At 33.7% G+C, this 20,764-nt stretch overlaps 1 pseudogene; it reads left to right on the top strand.

Annotated features, from left to right (window-relative positions):
* The first annotated feature begins 19,243 nt into the window (after window positions 1–19,243).
* On the top strand, window positions 19,244–19,717 carry LOC149996035 (zinc finger HIT domain-containing protein 3 pseudogene; annotated as a pseudogene).
* The last annotated feature ends 1,047 nt before the right edge of the window (window positions 19,718–20,764 follow it).

The following is a 20,764-nucleotide window of genomic DNA, read 5'->3' as shown; positions in this document are numbered from 1 at the left end:
ACACATATTGGATATTCATTTTACAAAGGTGTCATAGAGCAGATTCTTCTTTGGATAGCTTATTTCTGGTCAATTTTATCTTTGCATAATTAGATACCAACAGATTAAAATTTTGTAATATATGTAACTTCATTTGAAAGAATTTTGTTAGATTGTATTGTGACAGCTGTCACATCACTGTACATTTTAAAAAAACATCAAAAGTGGTGAATTTTGGTGTAGCCATTTTAATATTGAATATGGAAGTAAATAAACAAAATTTTTGGCATATTTTGCTTTATTATTTCAAGAAAGGTAAAAATGCAACTGAAACTCAAGGAAAAGATTTGCGTGGTGTATGGAGAAGGTGCTGTAACTGATTGAACATGTCAAAGTGGTTTGTGAAGTTTTGTGCTGGGTATATCTCTCTGGATGATGCTTGATGCTCCATGATCAGAAAGACCAGTTGAAGTTGATAGTGATCAAATTGAGCCATTAATTGAGAACAATCAACATATACCAGGTGGGAAATAGCTAACATATTCAAAATATCCAAATCAATAAAGTTATTGGTCAAAATTAAAAATGTGTCCTTTTTATGGAAAAAAAAGTCATAACAACATTTTGGCCAACTCAATAAATCAGTTTATGTTTATCTCCTTGGATGTTATTTATATCTCCTCTTATGCAGAGGTTCAAAACCTTTCAGATCCTTCTGCCTCTTATTGCATTATAGTTCCCTCAGTGGAGAACACTTGTGTATTAACTAAGACCTCTTCTCAGACCCATGCCATGGCTTCTCACTTCCCAGTTCAGCATTTCTCTGCCAGCAGTATGGCTTAGAACACTATAGGTAAACTTCTACCTACTAATATACAACTCAAAACTGAGGGAAAATAAACATCTGAGATGTATTTAAAATTTTATCTCAAATTATTGAGAATAAACTGCCTAGAGCATTGCCCAGCTTATCTGTGCATTGTTTCTCTCTCCCTCCTTGCTTTGTTCTCTCTCAAGCTCCTACTTGCTCTTGCACATCACATTCTCCCAATAAACTTTTCACACCTAAATCTTTTCTCTGGTCTCATTCCCTAGGAAACCTGGGCTAAACTTTTAAAGTTTAGAAAATTAACTGGATGTAAGTAAATACACTTTAGGATAGTAATCTAATAGACTAAAAACTAGGACTATTTTGTAATAATTTTTACATTATTTTTGCATAGATGCAATTTTTAAAAATTCCTCTGTTTTGCTCAATTGCTCCACCCCTCCAACTACCCCCTGAGCTGTCATCCTGCTATCTGTGAGTCTATCTCAATTTTGCTTTTCAGTTTGTTCATTAGATTCCACATATGAGTGAAATCATATGGTATTTGTCTTTGCCTGACTGACTTATTTCACTGACAAAATGTTCTCCAGGTCCAAGTAATGCATTTGTGGATGTATTTTATTTTCAGATGAAAATATTAACAATAATTATTATTCTATGTTTTCATATCAAAAACTGAATATTACTTGAGACTGTTCCTGGCAAATAGAGTACACATAATAAGTATCTGATGGCTAAATAAGCATATACATAAATAAGTAAATAAAGTATAAATATTTGACCTTTCTTTAACTAATAATTTTATAAAAATAGCTTTTCTGAATGTAGATTAGTTGCTTGTTTATCTATAATTAAAACCTACAATAATTCTCTGGTAATGTGTAAACAGCATACTTGTTTAGATATAAAAAAGTTACTAAAACCTTTGGCAATAGTGTGGTAATTGCTGGAGGGGGGTGAGTGGAGATGGAAAAGGGTACAAAAGGGATAAATAGGAATGGGAAAAAAACACAATAAAATTGAACTATCAAAGTTATATGTATGTGTATATATGTGTGTGTGTGTGTAATATATATTACACACACACACACATATGTAAATTATGCACCAGTATGTTCATTGTAGCATTATTTACAATTGCCAAGATTTGGAAGCAGTCCAAGTTCATCAGCAAATGAGTGAATGAAACAACTATAGTACATTTACACAATGGAATACTACTCAACTTTAAAAAGGAAGAAAATTTTACCATTTGCCACTACATGAATGGACCTGGAGAATGTTACGCTAAGTGAAATAAGCCAGTCAGAGAAAGACAATACCATATGATTTCAATATGTGGAATCTAATGAACAAACTGAGCTAACAAGATAAATAAAGACAGACTCATAGATAGAGAGCAGGATGACAGCTCTGAAGGTTTAGGAGACAGACAGATCAAAAAGAAGGAAAAAAGACTCACAGACATAAACAACAGTGTGGTGATTGTGGGGTGGGGAGGGGGGTGTGAAGAGGTGGAAGAGAGCATAGGAAGATAAATGGTAGTGGAAAAAATACAATAAAATAAATTAATTTAAAAATAGGAAAGAAAGAAATATTCTATTCACTTCTTAAATATCTAAGAGGGATAAAATTATAAAGGAATTTTAAGATATTTTATTTATCATAACTTGGATTCTAAACTATAGTGCATACACATTCTTATTTTTGATCCATATAAGAAAGATTCTTTAGAATATACTAAAGTATTAAAGGACATTGTGAATGACAAAAATATTCTGTCTATAATACTAACTGTACTAAACAGGGTATAATATTGAGAATTATATTTACATATTATGGAATCAATTTCTCTTTTTTCAGCTTTCATGTAAGTCCATATGTATAGCACGTTTCCTTAAATGAGACTAATATAAGCAAAGCATTTTTTTCATAAAATTATGACACAATATATTTTGATATCCTTTTGTTTTAAGCTTCTCCTTACTTGGACTTATAGAGAGCAAACACAACAAAAATGCACATACATTTAAATTATCCCCATTCCTATCATAGTTTTAGAGAATCTGATTCCAGAGAGATTTTGCATGACGAAAATGGTACATGCAGTGCAGAGTGTAAACTCATCAATCCAAAGATTAGTGCCTTAGAAACTCATGCAAAAGTCAACAAGACTAAATGATTAACTGGCATGTTATTATTTTGTTATTTATCTCATGTTTAAATTTAAGACATGAGCTTATACAGTGGTTTATGATTTTATATACCTAATGAAAAATGAGAACGTACACATTTAAAAATCTTTTCTTTTTTTGCCCTAAAGTCACAGTGCATATTTTAAGATTTGGTAAATATAAATCATATAAATGCAATATATATATATATATATATATATATATATATTGCATTTATTACCATGCACAGTATTGCTTATTGTCATGACAGTTGGCAAATTCACTATACTGGAGAACAAGTTGTAATTGTGACTTATTATCTTGTCTTCATTATAAGAGAACAACTGTTATTGTTTTTATTCAAACAAGGGATGATGCAGACTTAGCATAGACCACCCATTTCTATTCAACAGGACCATTTGCTGAAATAACTGCTTCCTTGTTCACCGTAGCTTTTATTGTGACCATCAGGATTTACTTCTTCTGAAGTGTCACTGTTGTGACTGGACAGTTGATATTGTTATATATAGTTGTTCTGCGAATGCAAGCTGAAAAAAAAATTGATGTGTAACCAGAAACCTTTTCTTTGCGGAGTTGAGCTTCCTGACCGAGTCTGTTTGTCTGCAGAGATTGTTATTTCTGGGTGATTCTATTCATACTGGAATGGTAGGATTGCTGCTTTTGGAAAACAGTCTACAAGTAGGGTTTACAATCAGATACTTCTTATAATGTTCTGGATAGTTAGTTAATATTGTGCTTTTTAATGAGAAGTTTATATATGAAAAGGAATATGCAATATGCAAGCCATTTGGACTGTAGCAAACCGGATGCAGACATTTATGCTGATGTTTAGGAGGATATGCTTGCAGCAGTCTAATAAAACCTCTAGAGCTGTTATGAAGGTTGAGCAGTGTGCACCAATATGGAAAGGCATTATTAAAAATCTTGGCCAAAGAAAAAAGAATTACACATATTCATTTTTCTCCTATTTCTCTTAGAGACACTATTACCTTCCTACAAACCCAGAAGAGAAAATTCAGTTATTTTTTACTTATTCCTCTTCTCCCTTTCTCCACCATATTCAATAAATTGCTTGACTTTTTATGTCTTCATGTAAAATATCCTTCAAACATCCTATTTTTCCATTTCATTCTGAATATCATTGTTCTAGTACATACTTTTAGCATTTAACACTTGAAAACTTTTATCTTTCAAAAAGTTTTTCTTGTTTCCAAAATCTTGTCATCACTTCATTATTTATGCTGATACAACAGTAATCATTTTAGAATAAAAATATCATAACACTGACCATTGGAAAAAAAGTTTGTCTTCCTTTAGTCATTTCAAAATAAAATACAGAATTCTTAGTATAAGTTGTAACATTATAATTAATATGATCAAAGACTACTTCTGGTAGGCCCCTCATCTTTTCCCTTGGGTAGCTTACATAAAATTATATCTTCCTACTGTCTTAATATTTTTTCAGCTTTCTATAGCCTTTATTCTCAAGTACAACTGTAAATCCTATTTACCATGTGGCACTCAGATCAAATATTCCACTTTTGTAATCTCCGGAGTAGCACTCATATTTTTTCTTCTTCTAATAAATTGGTACTATTTTTTATTCTCATAATATGTATACATATTAGGTTATTTAAAAACAGTGAATATCTTCTCACTTTCTCAGTACTTCCACATAATAAAAGTACATTTAAATTTTGTAATTTATCATTATAAAATTATTTTACTGTTAGCTGAAACTGTATAATATTTATTACATTATAAATATTCTAAATACTTCATATATTAGCTCATTCAGTCATTGCAACAACAGGAAAATATACTATTGCCCATTTTTTTAGAAGTGGAGAATTAGTAAAAAGTTTAAGTACTTTTCTGAAGCCTCAGAATAAGTGCCGGGGGGATATTTGAACCTCCACAGTTACATTCTTAGAACCGTAATTTTAATTACTGTTTACTGCTAGGTACATAATTTAAAATATATTATTTTTCCAGAAACATCTATCTATTGATTTGTTTTTAATAGCTGTGGGCTAATATTTTATTTTATTCTTTGTATTTACAAAAACAAAAACAAAAATGAGGTACCAGTTTTTTTTTTTTTATTTTACAGTGGCTAGCCTTAGTGAACACCAATTTCTGTTGTTATTGTAAATACTACTTACAATACAAATTCTTAACTTTGTCTATAATTATAAACAGTTTTACAATATTACATTAAATTTTCTATTTTTGAAAATCTTAGCGGTCAAGAATTTTTAAATCTAGTCAAATAAAATCTAAAGAAATGAACTAATATTTACTTTGGAATGAATCTTGTAGCATCCAAATACTGATGGGTTTCACAAGTGCAGCAGTGCCAAAGTTTAAGTAAGGTGAATCATATGTCAGGAGCTCAACTGAACTGGAAGAGAGAGCTATGTCAGAGTAGCAAATTAAAGCAACAAGCCAAAATTGAAAGAATTAAGTTTCTAATCATTTATGGTGATAGTATAAACAACAGTCTAAATGCTGAAAAAGCACTGACTCCTGCCCACCCACCTCCTGTTTCATCTTTCCCCACAGTAATGGCTAAAAGTAAAGGGGCAGATGGATCTCTTCAGACATGGGGGTCATCTCATGGTTGAGGGGACTTTGAACAAAAAATTTAGGCAGTTTTATGGACTTGTGGAGGGAAGGACTAAGAATGAAAAAATACTGGGTACTGATGGAGAAAAGTATCTTCAAGGGTTCCCCTTTCTCCCCCAATATGAAGGCCTTGGGGTGAAGCACTTTAAAAAGACCTCTGCAGAGGTCTCAGATAAATAGAGTAGGTTTGAAGAATCAGAGTTAAGGGTAGGGTAAGAGCATGACCACCTTTGGGGCCCTAAGTCTAAACTGCAGTCCCTTCAGAAAGTGCAATGCAATGATTCTGCAACAAGTCAGGTGCAAGAAAGGCAGCTTTCTCCATGTGGTCTGTCAGGCAGTGCCTTTCTAATTGCCTGAAAACTCACAAATTAGTTTTTAACTAGGACATGGACTCTTCACTAAAACTCTGACTCCAAAAAACCTCCGCTGCCTTGCGGCATACCTCTTCAGGGGAAAGGCTAAGGGAGTAAACCCCGACAGAAAATCCGGAGCCGGAGTCCCTAAGGCGGTTTGACGTTGCAGTCAACACCGGCAACTCCTGCGGCGCACCTGAAGCCAAGCTGTATTGACTCCATCTTTCCCTTGGACCCTTCAGCTGCGAAGAGGGGGGGGGGGTCTGCTGCATGGGCAACAGCAGACCCTCCATATCACCCTGCCCAGGCTCTGTAGCTTCAGCTCCACTGGAGAGGGCACTCCAGCGTCATCGCAATATGTCGATTCAACACGGGAGGAGACAGATACCGTGTCACTCCCAAGTCGGACTGCACAACCATTCTCAGCGGTGCAGATAGACTCTTAAGAAGCTACACCATCATCTCTCGAGACGGACGGCTGCCGACGACGAATACTAGCATTGCTTATTATATTCCAGGTATTCCAGAGAACTTGATATTGATTCCATTAGTCCATTTTATAATTCTACAAACATATTATTATTAATCTAATAGTGCTTATTAGGAAACAGAAACAATAACAAAAAGTAACTTGCTCAAGGTCACACAGCTAACAGATGGAGGCATTTCAAAATGATACTTGTAACTTCTGTATAAAGTTTTCTCTAATAGTAAGCACTCAACAGAATTTATTTAATAATAACTTGAAAAATTAAAGGAATTAAAAAAAAAACCAGTGGGTCTTCAACACATTATGTATTATGAATTATTATACTTATATAATATATTATAGTTATACAATATACTTATATAACATAATGTTTATATATCATAATATATAATCGTCGTCGGCAGCCGTCCGTCTTGAGAGACGATGGTGTAGCTTCTTAAGAGTCTATCTGCACTCTCCAGTGAAGCTGAAGCTACAGAGCCTCGATGAAGCTACAGAGCCTGGGCAGGGTGATATGGAGGGTCTGCTGTTGCCCATGCAGCAGACCCCCCCTCTCTTCGCAGCTGAAGGATCCAAGGGAAAGACGGAGTCAATACAGCTTGGCTTCAGGTGCGCCGCAGGAGTTGCCGGTGTTGACTACAACGTCAAACCGCCTTAGGGACTCCGGCTCCGGATTTTCTGTCGGGGTTTACTCCCTTAGCCTTTCCCCTGAAGAGGTATGCTGCAAGGCAGCGGAGGTTTTTTGGAATCAGAGTTTTCCTTCTCTGCATAATATATAATATTTATTGCAATTTATTGCAATTTACCTATAAAGGCAGTATTACCCTAATTCCAAAACCAGGTCAAGACACAACAAAGAAAGAAAACTATCGGCCAATATTGCTCATGAACATAGATGCTAAAATCCTCAACGAAATATTGGCAAACAGGATCCAACAACACTCTATAAAGATTATACACTGTGATCATGTGGGATTCATTACAGGGATGCAAGGATAGTTTAATATTTGCAAATCAATAAGTGTAATACAGCACATAAACAAAATGAAAGACAAAAACCACATGATCATATCAATAGATGCTGAAAAAGCATTTGATGAAGTACAAGATCCATTTATGATGGAAACACCCAGCAAAAAAGGAAATAGAGGGAGCATACCTCAACAAAATAAAGGCCATATACAAGAAACCTGAAGCCAACATCATACTCAATGGGCAAAAACTGAAAGCATTCCCTCTGAGATCAGGAACAAGATAAGGATGTCCACTGTCTCCACTCCTATTCAACGTAGTGTTGAAAGTTCTAGCCACAGTAATCAGACAAAAAAAAGAAATAAAAGGCATCCAAAATGGAGAAGAAGAAGTAAAACTGCCATTTGCAGAGGACATAATAGTGTACATAGAAAACCCTATAGACTACACTAAAATACTACTTGAACTAATAAGTGAATTTGGCAAAATAGCAGGATACAAAGTCAGATTTAATAATCAAAGGCATTTCTGTACACTAACAATAAAATATCAAAGATAGAAGCTAGAAAAATAATCCCATTTATTATAGCAACAAGAAAAATGAAGTACCTAGGAATAAACTTAACCGAAGAGATAAAAGACCTGTACTCGGAAAACTATATAACACTGAAGAAAGAAATTAAGGAAGATACAAATAAATGGAAGCATATACCATGTTCATGGATGGAAATAATCAACATCATTAAAATGTCTATACTAGTCAAAGCAATTTACAGATTCAATGCAAGCCCTATTAAAATACCAGTGACATATTTCACAGACCTAGAACAAATACTTCAAAAATTTATATGGAACCAAAAAAGTTCCCGAATAACCACAGCAATCTTGAGACAGAAGAACACAGCAGGAGGAATCTCAATACCTGATATCAAACTATACTACAAAGCCACTGTAATCAAAACAGCCTGGTACTGGCATTAGAACAGGCATATAGATAACTGGAACAGAATAGAGATCTTACCCAGGTCTATATGGTCAACTAATATTTGACAAAGGGGGAAGGAACATAAAATGGAGTGAGAAGAGCCTCTTCAACAAATGGTTCTGGGAGAAATGGACAGGTACATGCAAAAACAAAAACAAAAAAATGAAACTAGGCCAGAATAAACACAAGATGGATCAAAGACTTAAATGTAAGACATGACACCATAAAAGTCCTAAAGGAAAACATAAGCAGGAAAATTTCAGATATCCCACATAGCAATATTTTCACTGGTTCATCTCCTAAGGAAAGGGAAATAAAGGAAAAAATAAACAAATGAGACTACATTAAACTAAAGAGGAGTTTCTGCTCAGCAAAAGAAAACATCAGCAAGATGGAAAGGGAAACAACCATATGGGAAAACATATTTGCCAATGATACATCAGACCAGGGATTGATCTCCAAAATACATAAAGAACTTACACATCCCAACACCAGGAAGACAGAAAACCCAATTAAAAAATGGGCAAAGGACCTGAACAAACACTTCTCCAAGGAGGATATGCAGAGGGCCCATAGGCATATGAAAGAATGCTCAACATCACTAGCCATCAGAGAGATGCAAATAAAAACCACAATGAGATACCACTTTACACCTGTCAGAATGGCCATCATCAAAAAAAGAACAAACAACAAGTGCTGGCAACGATGTGGAGAAATGGGAACTCTAGTGCACTGTTGGTGGGAATGCAGACTTGTGCAGCCACTATGGAAGACAGTTTGGAATTTCCTCAAAAAACTAAAAGTGGAACTGTCTTTTGAACCAGCAATTCCACTACTAGGATTATACCTGAAGAATCCTAAAATACCAATTCAAAAGAACCTATGTACCCTTATGTTCATAGCAGCGCTATTTACATAATTAGTATTTACTATTATTATTTAATAGCCAAGTGCTGGAAACAGCCTAAGTGCCCATCTGTAGATGAATGGATTAAAAAACTGTGGTACATTTACACAATGGAATACTATGCAGCAGAAAGAAAGAAGGAACTCCTGCCAATTGCGACAACATGGATGGAACCAGAGAGAATTATGCTTAGTGAAATAAGCCAGGCAATGAAAGAAAAATACCATATGATATCATCTGATACAGGAGACTAATGAAAAACACAAACAAATGAACAAAGTTGAACAAGGAACAGAGTAACAGTTATCAGGGGAAGGGGCGTAGGGAGAGAAGGGTATATTGGGGGAAGTGTTCAGTAAAGAAACTAGTATAAATAACCCATTGACATGTACAGCGTGGTGGGGATTGACTGTGGGAGAAGGGGTGGGTTGGGTGGGGAGGAGCAATGAAGGAAAAAGTGGGACAACTGTAATAGAAAAACAATTAAAAACAAAAACAAAACAAAAACCACTCTTAGAGGCATAACATTTAGCCAGCCTGAACGGGGATAGCCACAAAAAATGGCCTTAATACCACATCAGCTTCTTCATTGATAAGAGCTCCTAATACAATATATTTCTTCTGCAGAAGCAAGACTAATGGATGACTGAGAAAGTTTTCTCATAACAAATGGCATCATGTAAGGTGAAACTTCTTTTCTCACAAATAATAACATTGGGTTTTCCTTATCAATGTAAAAATGTGTTTGTATGTTAATCAGATTTTACTGCCTTAACATACTGAGAGAACAGTAATCTGCATTTCTCAGATAAGGAAGTTAAATCAGAAAAAAACTTCAAATGTATGTATGTGCATGTGTTTGTGTATGTGTACAAAAATGTATTCAGAGAAGGAAAACTCTGACTCCAAAAAACCTCCGCTGCCTTGCGGCATACCTCTTCAGGGGAAAGGCTAAGGGAGTAAACCCCGACAGAAAATCCGGAGCCGGAGTCCCTAAGGCGGTTTGACGTTGTAGTCAACACCGGCAACTCCTGCGGCGCACCTGAAGCCAAGCTGTATTGACTCCGTCTTTCCCTTGGACCCTTCAGCTGCGAAGAGAGGGGGGGTCTGCTGCATGGGCAACAGCAGACCCTCCATATCACCCTGCCCAGGCTCTGTAGCTTCAGCTTCACTGGAGAGGACACTCCAGCGTCATCGCAAGATGTCGATTCAACACGGGAGGAGACAGATACCGTGTCACTCCCGAGTCGGGCTGCACAGCCATTCTCGGCAGTGCAGATGGACTCTTAAGAAGCTACACCATCGTCTCTCGAGACAGACGGCTGCCGACGACGACGACGACGACAAAAATGTATTATTCTTATAGCACGTAGATGGCTGGTGGTAAAATACACTTTAAATCCAAGATTTTAGACACTTTAGGTATTTTTTTGAATATTTTGGGAGATTAGGGAGAAGAAAGTATTATTTATTAAGAGTCTATTGTGAACTAGTCATTATATAAGCTGCTTTGTATAGATGATCTTATTTAACTCTTCCAAAAAACAGTAAGCTCTGAACCAACTTTCCTTAATTATAAGCCAGGTATCCTCTCTCTTTCTATGTTACATAATCTTGAGAACAAGAAAAATGGACTTAGTTGCCTGTTTCCAGTAATATATGCTTGTAGAAAATGATAATGCAAAGCAATAACCAACATATTTTTCAAGGAGGTTAACCTCGTTCTCATCAAGACACACTTAAAAAACTTGCCATGCTGTTGACAGCAATCAAAAATTATCTTGTCATGAATTCTGGCCTACCTCAATTAATTCCCCTCCTTGTAAAGTCTCTCTTAAAAGTACTAAAACTTGGCCCTACATCTCTATAAAATTATCATCTGATTTTCCCAATTAGACATTCCTAAATTTCTACCAAAATGGTGCTCACCGTGACTGCAGTAAATCTAATAAGTTTAATTTGGCTTGATAAACTGATTTTAGTGATGGTATTTGGGGAGTCAATATTAGGACCACTACATAATTTTATTTATCTAAATTTTTATTTATTAAATGTACTTATTTAAATTTATTCTAATTAGGGACATTATGGCTCTTCAAACTTTAACTTACTTGCTCAGGGTCAAAGGTACAGTGAACAGAGAAGACTACCTATAAAAATTGTCTTTCAGTTTTCAATGGCTATTGTTTTTGCATAACTTAAAATTGGTTTTGTGTAGAAATACTTCAATGTTTGCTCATTCCTGATAGGACCCACTTTTAATTATTATTTTAATTTAAGCTAGAGTAATATAAGTGTTTTTATTGACTTTGGTTAGGTAAATTCAGATGTGATATTTGAGCAAGAAGTTATCTGAAACAAAAGAATAATAATTTTTCAAAATATTGATAAGCATAGTAAAACATAATTATTTTAATACTTAATATTCTAGAACATACATTTGGCTTTTTTGTATGTTTGATAACACACTATATTAAAAACATTTTATATTCTGAAAATTAGTGTCATTATTGAACATCTGATTATATTAATTGACTTCAATTTTAAGCTGAGAAAGCATGTTTTCCTGCTTTTGTTAACTAAAGCTTAGAGCATTCATATAGAGACTCTGAACAAGTTAAGTTTGTATTTGAACACAGCCTTTGCATAAAGAACACAAATGCTCCCAGGCTTCTGTTCTATCCCTTTACCATGATTGAATGACTTAAAGATTGCCTTATCACAAGCCTCAGAAGCAATTTTTAACTTAGTGGTCGAATAAACACTAAAAATATCCTTAGTTTTTACATAAAGTATGTCTAACTACCATTAATTTCAGATAATTGACTTTTTTTCAGAATTTTGTTCCTTTACTACTACATTGCAGTCTATAAATGAAAATGTAATTATTTTTATTGTTTTTTAATTTTTACAAATATATTTAGGTCAAATGACATACTTATATCATCTATACTCTGTTTTCAAAGGTATATGTTCAGTCTTTGATAATCATGTTTAATGAATAAAAGTATTTTTACCTGTGCTCTATTTAATCTTTATACCCTTTTTAAAAAAACATAAATTATTTTACTTTTATTATTAAGCTATCATATTTTAAAAAAATGTGTGACTTGTGTGATTATATGTGTATATATGTATACATATCTATACACGTACATATATACTCACATATTTGTGTGTAGGGGTGTGTGTATACATATTCGACTGAATGAATATATGACTAAATAAATATATATATTCAGTGATTTTACCACTAGCAAGATTAACACTGCATTTCAATTTATTTCTTCCAACATCACATAAAAATAAGTTTACAAGATTATAATTCTGAAGTTGCTGAAACTTAGTATTCTGTTTTTATATACAATGTTATAAATATAGAGTTATTCTCTTCTATTTTTGCTTCAGTCTATTTTTTCAGCAATAGAAATTATTTGAAAACTGTAACTTTGTCTTCTGCTATTCACCTCTATTATTTTATTCATTATTATTTATTTTATTTCTACCAAACCCATGTTATCAGGAGAGCTTCTAATTGTTTGTCTATGTATTACAAATTTGAATTTATCCTGAAACAAATTTGTACTTTAATAAAGTTTAAGATAATATTACTAAAAGTTTTGTAACTCTTATTATGGAAATTCCCCTTATCATATATGTATTTAAGTATTTATTTGCTTATACTTTAAAAAATTTTAAATTGAATTCTTTTGTTGAATTCACCAGCCAAAGTAGAGGAACTTCTAGTCTCTTTGAAGGGTAAGAGGCACGTGTGTGTCCTGTTTCAGAGGTAATGCAATGCTCTCCCTAAGCTGACTGGACATCTTCCCTGACATACTTGTAATTCCTGGGAACACTAAGTCACAATTTGATAATACCACTGGCAGGTTTTAGAGCTCTTTGTGTGTCAGTGAAGATTTTTAATGTTGTATTTATAGCTCAAGGCACGTACTGTTGATGATGCTGTTAAATAAATAAATAATAAAAAAATTAAAAATAATTTTTGCTATAGTAAGCTCACAGGTATTTTCCAAAGGTAGCCTCATTAATGTAGTCATGAGAATAGCTTTTGTCTAAACCTACTTTTCCTTGGCTAACCAAGAAATTAACCAAATGACTACATTAAATGAAATAAAAGCCAATATTTCTCATAGAATATAATGTGGCAGCTACTCAGTAGTTTACAGAAGCTAAAAAGATATGTGTCTCTTCACTTTCTGTTTGTGATGGTGAGTAAAATCTTAACTCCCAGTCACATCCGTCTTCGCTCATGATGCAATCCAGATGGTATAGCCAGTACCAGATTCATTTTTCTTCAGGCCTCTTTCTATACTGCTTATTGAATAGTCAATTTTATCATCTATTCAGACTGATTAATGACTAATTAATGTTAAAAAATGTGACTGGGAGATTTATATTTCTGTGAAAAAAATTTAAGTATATGAAAAATGTATTTACCCCCAAATGCATCATTTCATAGTATCTTTCTTCCTCTTTTTTTTTTCTGTAATCTAGAAGATGGTTGCTTGACGCATTAGAACAGGTAATCTATAAGTTTCTCCCAGCCTATATGACTTACTTACCAATTCTAAATTCTTATTTTAGCTTTCTAAACTTTGTATTAAATAAAATAAATCTCAATATTTAAATGTGACAGGTAACTGCCTTCTTTGTTTTTTTTTTTAGTTTTGGAAAATTTAGAGAAAAAAAGTCAATCAGGTTAAAAGAAAAAAGGCTATATGTCATCATATGTCTAATCTGGGACTAAATCTATTAGTGAGGATTTAATAGAAAAGGTCGATAGTTTTGAAATACTAAACTCATAAGGTGACAGAATGATCAGCCACATCGTGATAAAATAAGAAAACAATATAATTTTCTGTGGTATATGCTATCTGACTTTTATTACTATTATGTATTTTTATATTTTACTATCATAGACTGCACTAGACTATAGTGTTTATAGAATACCATCTGCAGATACAGTCTTGAAAGACAGATTCAAACATCTAACTCATAGCCCACTTTTCTGTGTTTAGTAACATGCATCCAGTACTTAGATAATGAATTTCAAGGGTGCTTCTTACCCTGGAATCTATCTCTGCCATCCAAGCATGGGATATTGATAAAACTATAACCCCTACACAGTATTCCTTCTAAGATATACATCTTTCTTTTTTTCCAACCCAGAGTTTTGCTTGGCACTACAATTTCCAGGTTATAACAATTATAGTCCAGTTTCTTATTACATACTGCCGGTGAGACCCCCAGATAGTGAGGTGGGCTCTGGTATGATGGCAAAGAAAAACTGCGGAACCTTCAGAAGCTTTTGCATACTTTATTGGTGTGGTGTGGCGAAGAGTGCTGGTGGTACACTCTCGTGCTATACAATGCAAAGGCTTTTATACACTTGTTACACAAAGGTGGCTTCTAACCAGGTGGTGACATCACCTGCTGAATCAGCTACTGGAAGTAGTTATATCTGTAGTTACATAATACCTGCTGAATCAGCTAACCAGAACTCACAGTCCAGAAGTAGGCCTGACTCCATCTCAAACCTTGGTCACATATAGCCAGGGCCTTTCCCCTGACACATACATACACTACAAACACATCATTTTATGTTCTTCTGCTAATTGTCTTTAGAAGACTGTAAAATGAGAGGCACGTAAGAGTATGGGGATATCTGAGAGAGATTATATGAGGAAATTTTTAAACCTAATGTAGGTGGTAATTCACATTTTCCTTGTTAAATTTATAATATTGTGTTTAACACAAAAAAACTACAGACAGATTTATTAATCTAGATAATTCTAATGATTATGAAAAACATAAATTTAAAATGATTTTTTAATAATAGAGATTTTTCTTAACAGTTATCTATTTTAACAGAAAATGAATTTTATTTTCAGGTAATAATGTGAAAACATATATTTCTACAAAATATCTTATTATTTAAAAAATTTTTGAGTACTAATATGAGGAGAAAGTTCTAAAAGATGAATTCTTGAGAATGTTAAGATAGAGATAAGGACTGATTAATCACAAAATTTAAAGAACCGGAAACAACCAGAAAATCTTAGAAAATGATGAGAAAAGAAATGGCAATTTTCATTTTTATATAATCCTAGAACATCGTGCCATGTGTATATATAAAGGATAATTTTAATTTAACTTGTATCAGTGGTAAGGCATTCCTTGCTCAAACCATTTTAATACTTTATTTTTAAAAATATATTTAACCATATCTTCAACTTTAAAAGTTTTTTTCTTTTTCCTTTGAGTCCTTTTAAAAATGTAGCTATTTAGCCACCTATTAATTATACCCAATTGTAATTTTTATCTTTAATTTGCAACATAATATATTTTGATTTTTTCTATTTTGAGTATAAAAAATACTCTGAAAAATTAACATAAAATCCTGTAGTTTACAAAATATTAGAATTTGTAATTATTTAATTATATTAAATTTCAAAAATCTAAATATGCTGAATCACATATACCTTTACATATATGATCATATATCAGATATAATTAGAAGAGTGGTTTGAATAAACTTATAATTAATCTGTATTTATAAAATAGTCTCATACCACATAAAAATATCAATTATGTATAGTTTTACTGATATGTTAAAACAACAAGAAATAAAAGTAATAAAGATTCTATCAGGATTTTGTTTTTAAAATAAAGCTTATTACTTTTGAATTGTAAACCAAAAATGTAAAATTTTGAAATACACATTTTCATGCTTTCAATAGCCTTTTAATGAAATTGGCAAGAGAAAGATTCAAAATATTCATTGTGTCAATGTTTTATTCAAATTTTAATTGACACACTTTCACTTGTATTTATATAATTTTATTTTTAATACTTGTGAAGACCATGTGAAATAATATTGTCATATGATATTTTGAAGAATTATAAAAGGTATTGTTTCTTTTTTCTTTCCCTGGGAAGTTCAGATGATATGTTCTCCAACATTACTAGGGAAAACTGGAGAAGAGAGATAACGGTGATTCAGAATTTTTATGGGTTACTTTGTTCTGTTTTCTTAATAAAAGCTAGCTGTGATCCTTTGATGAAATAAGACTTCTATTCAGTCAAAGGAAAAAGAAGTTTGGAGTCAGGGTGAGAAGAAGATTAAAACTGGAAGCTTCAAGGCAGTTTTCTTCAATGCCCTTGTAGAAATAAAGGCTTGTCCAGTGTACTTTGTGTGCTTATTGATTATTATTTCATTTGGAACTTATTTTCAGTTGATTTGTTTAAACTAGGCTTCAACTTTTCCTTTGATTTCCTGGTTTTAGCAGCTGTCTTTCAGATTTACCTGCTGAGTTTTCAGATAGTTTATTTTACAACTTCTTGAGATATTCCCTGTGTCCTGAATTTTCCTTTTTGGGGTTTTACCTAGCCTCCTTAAACAGTGAATCCCCTGGAAAGACTTGTGCTTGTGTGGACTTTTTCTTCTATGTGACTAGGGAGCAATAGTATCACTTCAGTATTTTCTGAGATCCTAAGTTAAGGCAATAGTCTTTTTACTCTTTTTCATATCATTTAAGATAAAAATTTGTATAGAATGCAACATAAAATAGTTTTTCCTTTTGAGTTACGTTGATTAAAATAACCCTTTTAGAAATCAATGGGTACTCAAAGATTACCATTTATATTGTGCTTCCCGAACCATTTTTACAGCCATTAATTGATTTCCTCCTCTTAATAACCACGTTAAACCTATGTGGTTACAAAAGAAAACATTATGCAAGTTTGAAAGACAAGGAAACCAATACAGAAAATGGGAAAATTTTTCTATAAGAGAATATCTGAGTAATTAAATGACAAGTTTTGAATTACAATACACAACTCTATTTTCTAAAACTCTGGTATAATTAAAGATTCCTTTATGGATTCAGTAATAATCAATAAAAAAATAATACTAAGTTTGAAAGTGATTTTGAAAATATAGATGATTTTAATGTTATATAGAGGTAGCTGAGAGCTGCTTTATGGAAGAAAATTTCTGTTTTAAACATGTTGAAATAGAAGTAATAGAACAAAATATTAAATTGCATAATTTGTTGCCACAGTTTTCTAGCTTTTTGTACAATTAATTCTTTAAGTAGAATTAATGATGAATTGAGTAAATATCCAGGTTTTAAGTGAAAATTAATAATAAAATATGTAATATGCATTTACTCAAGACTTGAAAAATATTTGCAATATATTTATAATAGTATTAATATTTTAAAGCTCACTTAAATCTATTAAATTTATATTAATTAACTCAACTCATAGGAATTTGCACAAAACACCTTAAGAGATGGTCAGCAATTTTGAAATTCTTTTTTGGGATTTTGTATTTTTTCATATATTATACATATATTTTCCCTTACCTTCTTCACTGCTTAAGCATAGTTATAATAGGTACTTTATACTTCTTTTGATCATTTCAATATCTGTATCATCTTGGAATGACCTTTACCATTTCCTTTGAAAAAATATCACTAGTATATTTGCTTTGTGTATGTGTATTAGACTATAGATTTTGTTACAGTTCTTTGAAGTATTCTTATTATCTTTAAATAGCATTTATTGTTTTTAATTGAGGTACAATTGACATACAACCTTTTAGTTTCAGATGTATATATTGTGAAATAATAACCATAATAAGTCTAGTTAATACCTATACCCATAAATACAATTTTTTTCCTTGGGAAGAGAACTTTTAAGATATATAAGGTCTGTCTGGAAAAAGCCCAGCCATTGTAATGTAATGAGAATGGTTTGCACAACATCAATGTAACCTGCCCACCAAGGAGAGTGGACTGGAATGTACATGCCTGAACAATGTCGACATCACTGTACTAGTCAGTGGGGGCAGTAGATGCCATTGAGTGAATATGTGTACTGTGTGGCCATCCCATTCAAAATGACTAAGCAAATAGAGCAATGAATCTGCATCAAATTTTGCATTAAGCTTGAACATTCCTCTGTGGAAACTATTCAGATAATTCAGAAGGTCACAGCTATGGGCAACTGGTGATTGACAGCTTCATCAAGACAATGCGCTCTCTCATGCATCAGGTCTTCTGCGGTTTTTTTGGCGAAACATCTAATCACCCAGGTGACTCAGCCCCACTATAGAGTAGATTTGGCGCTCTGTGACTTCTGACTTTTCCCAAAACTAAAATCACCTTTGAGAGAGTATAGATTTCAGACCATCAGATTCAGAAAAGTATGAGGGGGAAGCTAATGGTGATTGGGAGAATTGTTTCAGGTCCCAAGGTGCCTAATTCTAAGGGGACTGAGCTGTCATTGTCATATGTACAATGTTTCGTATATCTTTTATCTTTGTAAATAAATGTCTCTATTTTTCATATTACATAGCTGGACACCATCTGCACAGACCTTGTATATTGCACTTTCTTTATCAATTCATCCATCAGTGGACATTTAAGTTGAGTTTATACTTGGCTATTACTGGCAATAAAATAAATGTTCCAATGTAAATAATATAAAAATAATTTTAGTTTTACAAAGCAATTAACATGATTGTAATAAAATGACATACTCTGTCTTTTCAAGGGGTTGGCAAGTCAAAAAACAGTTTGGTTTTTTGTTTTGTTTTGTTTTCCTAAGGTGAAAACTGCTTTGATTTGTACCCACTCACGGACAGTTTGGGATTCATCTGGAATCTTTGGCAATATATGAACAGAATTTATAGTTCTTCTATGTGTCTCCCTGCTTTCCAGCCTACCCTCCCTTATTTTTCAAAAGTTTTAATTTCCCAGTCTGCCCTCTAGTTCTTCAGGCCAGAAATACTGCAGGTGTCTCTTAGAAATTCAGCTACGTCATGGCACGCATGACAGCCGCATGCGCTGGAGTGGGAGAAAGTCCGCCGGCTTATCATGGCGTGGCTTAATGGTAGCACTGTCATCTGCGTGATCTGTTTGGAGAAACCCAAATATCGATGCCCCGCCTGCCAAATGCCTTACTGTTCCTTGACTTGTTTCCGGAAGCACAAAGAGCAGTGTAATCCTGAAACTCATCCTATTGAGAAAAAAATAAGATCGGCTATTACAGCAAAAAGGATAAAGCTTGTGGAAAACAAGACAACGATGAAGACTCTATAGATGATTTTCTCAATAGTGATGAGGAAGAGGACAGTGTCTTTGGAGAATTTAAAGACGTCAGAGGAGTCTGCAGAATTAAGAAGCTTACTGCTTAATCCGCCGCTTCAACAGTTGATGGTCAGCCTCGATCAGGGGAAGAACAAGGCCAAGCTCATGAGAGCCTGCATGCAGGAGCCCTTGCTTGCGGAGTTCGCCCACTGCTGTTTAAGGATCCTGAAGCGAGCCCAGAACGAGGATTCTAAAAATGGACTATCGTTCTGCTTGCTCAAGCTTGTGTGGGACTCTTAGAACCTACTCGCTTCTTCTCCCAGGAGACTGGCTGACGTGGGGCCCTAAGCGAGTGCAGTGGTTTCCAGCACGCAGACCGGCTGACACAGGGTAGGTCATGTAAACTTCACCTCCAAAGCTGTGGGCGTGGGTGTGTGTGGAGGGAGGCAGTCAAGGTGGCAGACATTCAAGTGCTTGTTTTAAGTTAATTTATTTTTGGTACAGTGAAGGTGGATATCGTAAATGATATAATTTATCAAGTTTCACACTCATTTTGAGTGAAAACTTAGTGTTACTAAATAAAATCAAGATGTGGTTGTGTGGTACATTGAAAAAAGTATTTTAAAAAAGGAGCCGTCCCTGGCCTGTGACCATAGACTTCTGTCAGGTTAAAGCCGTAAAAACAGGAAACTCACTCAATGCTGGCACTTACTTCCAATTTTCTATGTCCTGACAAAATTATTTCCTAATGTTTTTCACCTTCCAAGCCCATCAAGCAGTTCCCCGCCCTCAGGGATTATCTTTGTCAGGAGTGGGGAGCTCACACTGCTGGAAGCTTACACAGGCACAGTGGAAACGAAATGATTCACATTTCATTTTTTAATTCCACTAGCCAAGTATATAATACTTCTTCCATATTTTAGACTAAATATCTATGCTTTAACTATGATTAATTTTTGTGTGTGTGTATAATAGAATATAATTGTTAGCCCATTTTTCATACCAAGTCCAATAATTATTTGAAAGCATAAAATATGCTGTGCTTTTTATTCATATTAGAACCTTTTAAATACAAATGAAATATATGTTTAGATATGGGAATTGCTATTAAAGAGATCATGTGGGTAAAAATCAGGCAAAAACCCTAATAGCATGTTAGTCATAGTGATTACTGCCCTTGTCTTTGTAATTCAGTTTTCATTTTCCATACAGCTATAACGTTTAGGAGAACAGAATTCTTTCTGTGCTCCAAGTCTAAGCTATTCAGTATAATTCCATCAGTAATGTTTATAAGATCTGGAAGGGGCA

Source organism: Furipterus horrens, unplaced genomic scaffold (genome assembly GCF_987537825.1).
Source record: "Furipterus horrens unplaced genomic scaffold, mFurHor1.1.pri manual_scaffold_12, whole genome shotgun sequence".
Taxonomy (NCBI): Eukaryota; Metazoa; Chordata; class Mammalia; order Chiroptera; family Furipteridae; genus Furipterus; species Furipterus horrens.
The sequence above is the reverse complement of the archived record's forward strand: the minus strand, read 5'-3'. Positions and strand labels throughout refer to the sequence as shown.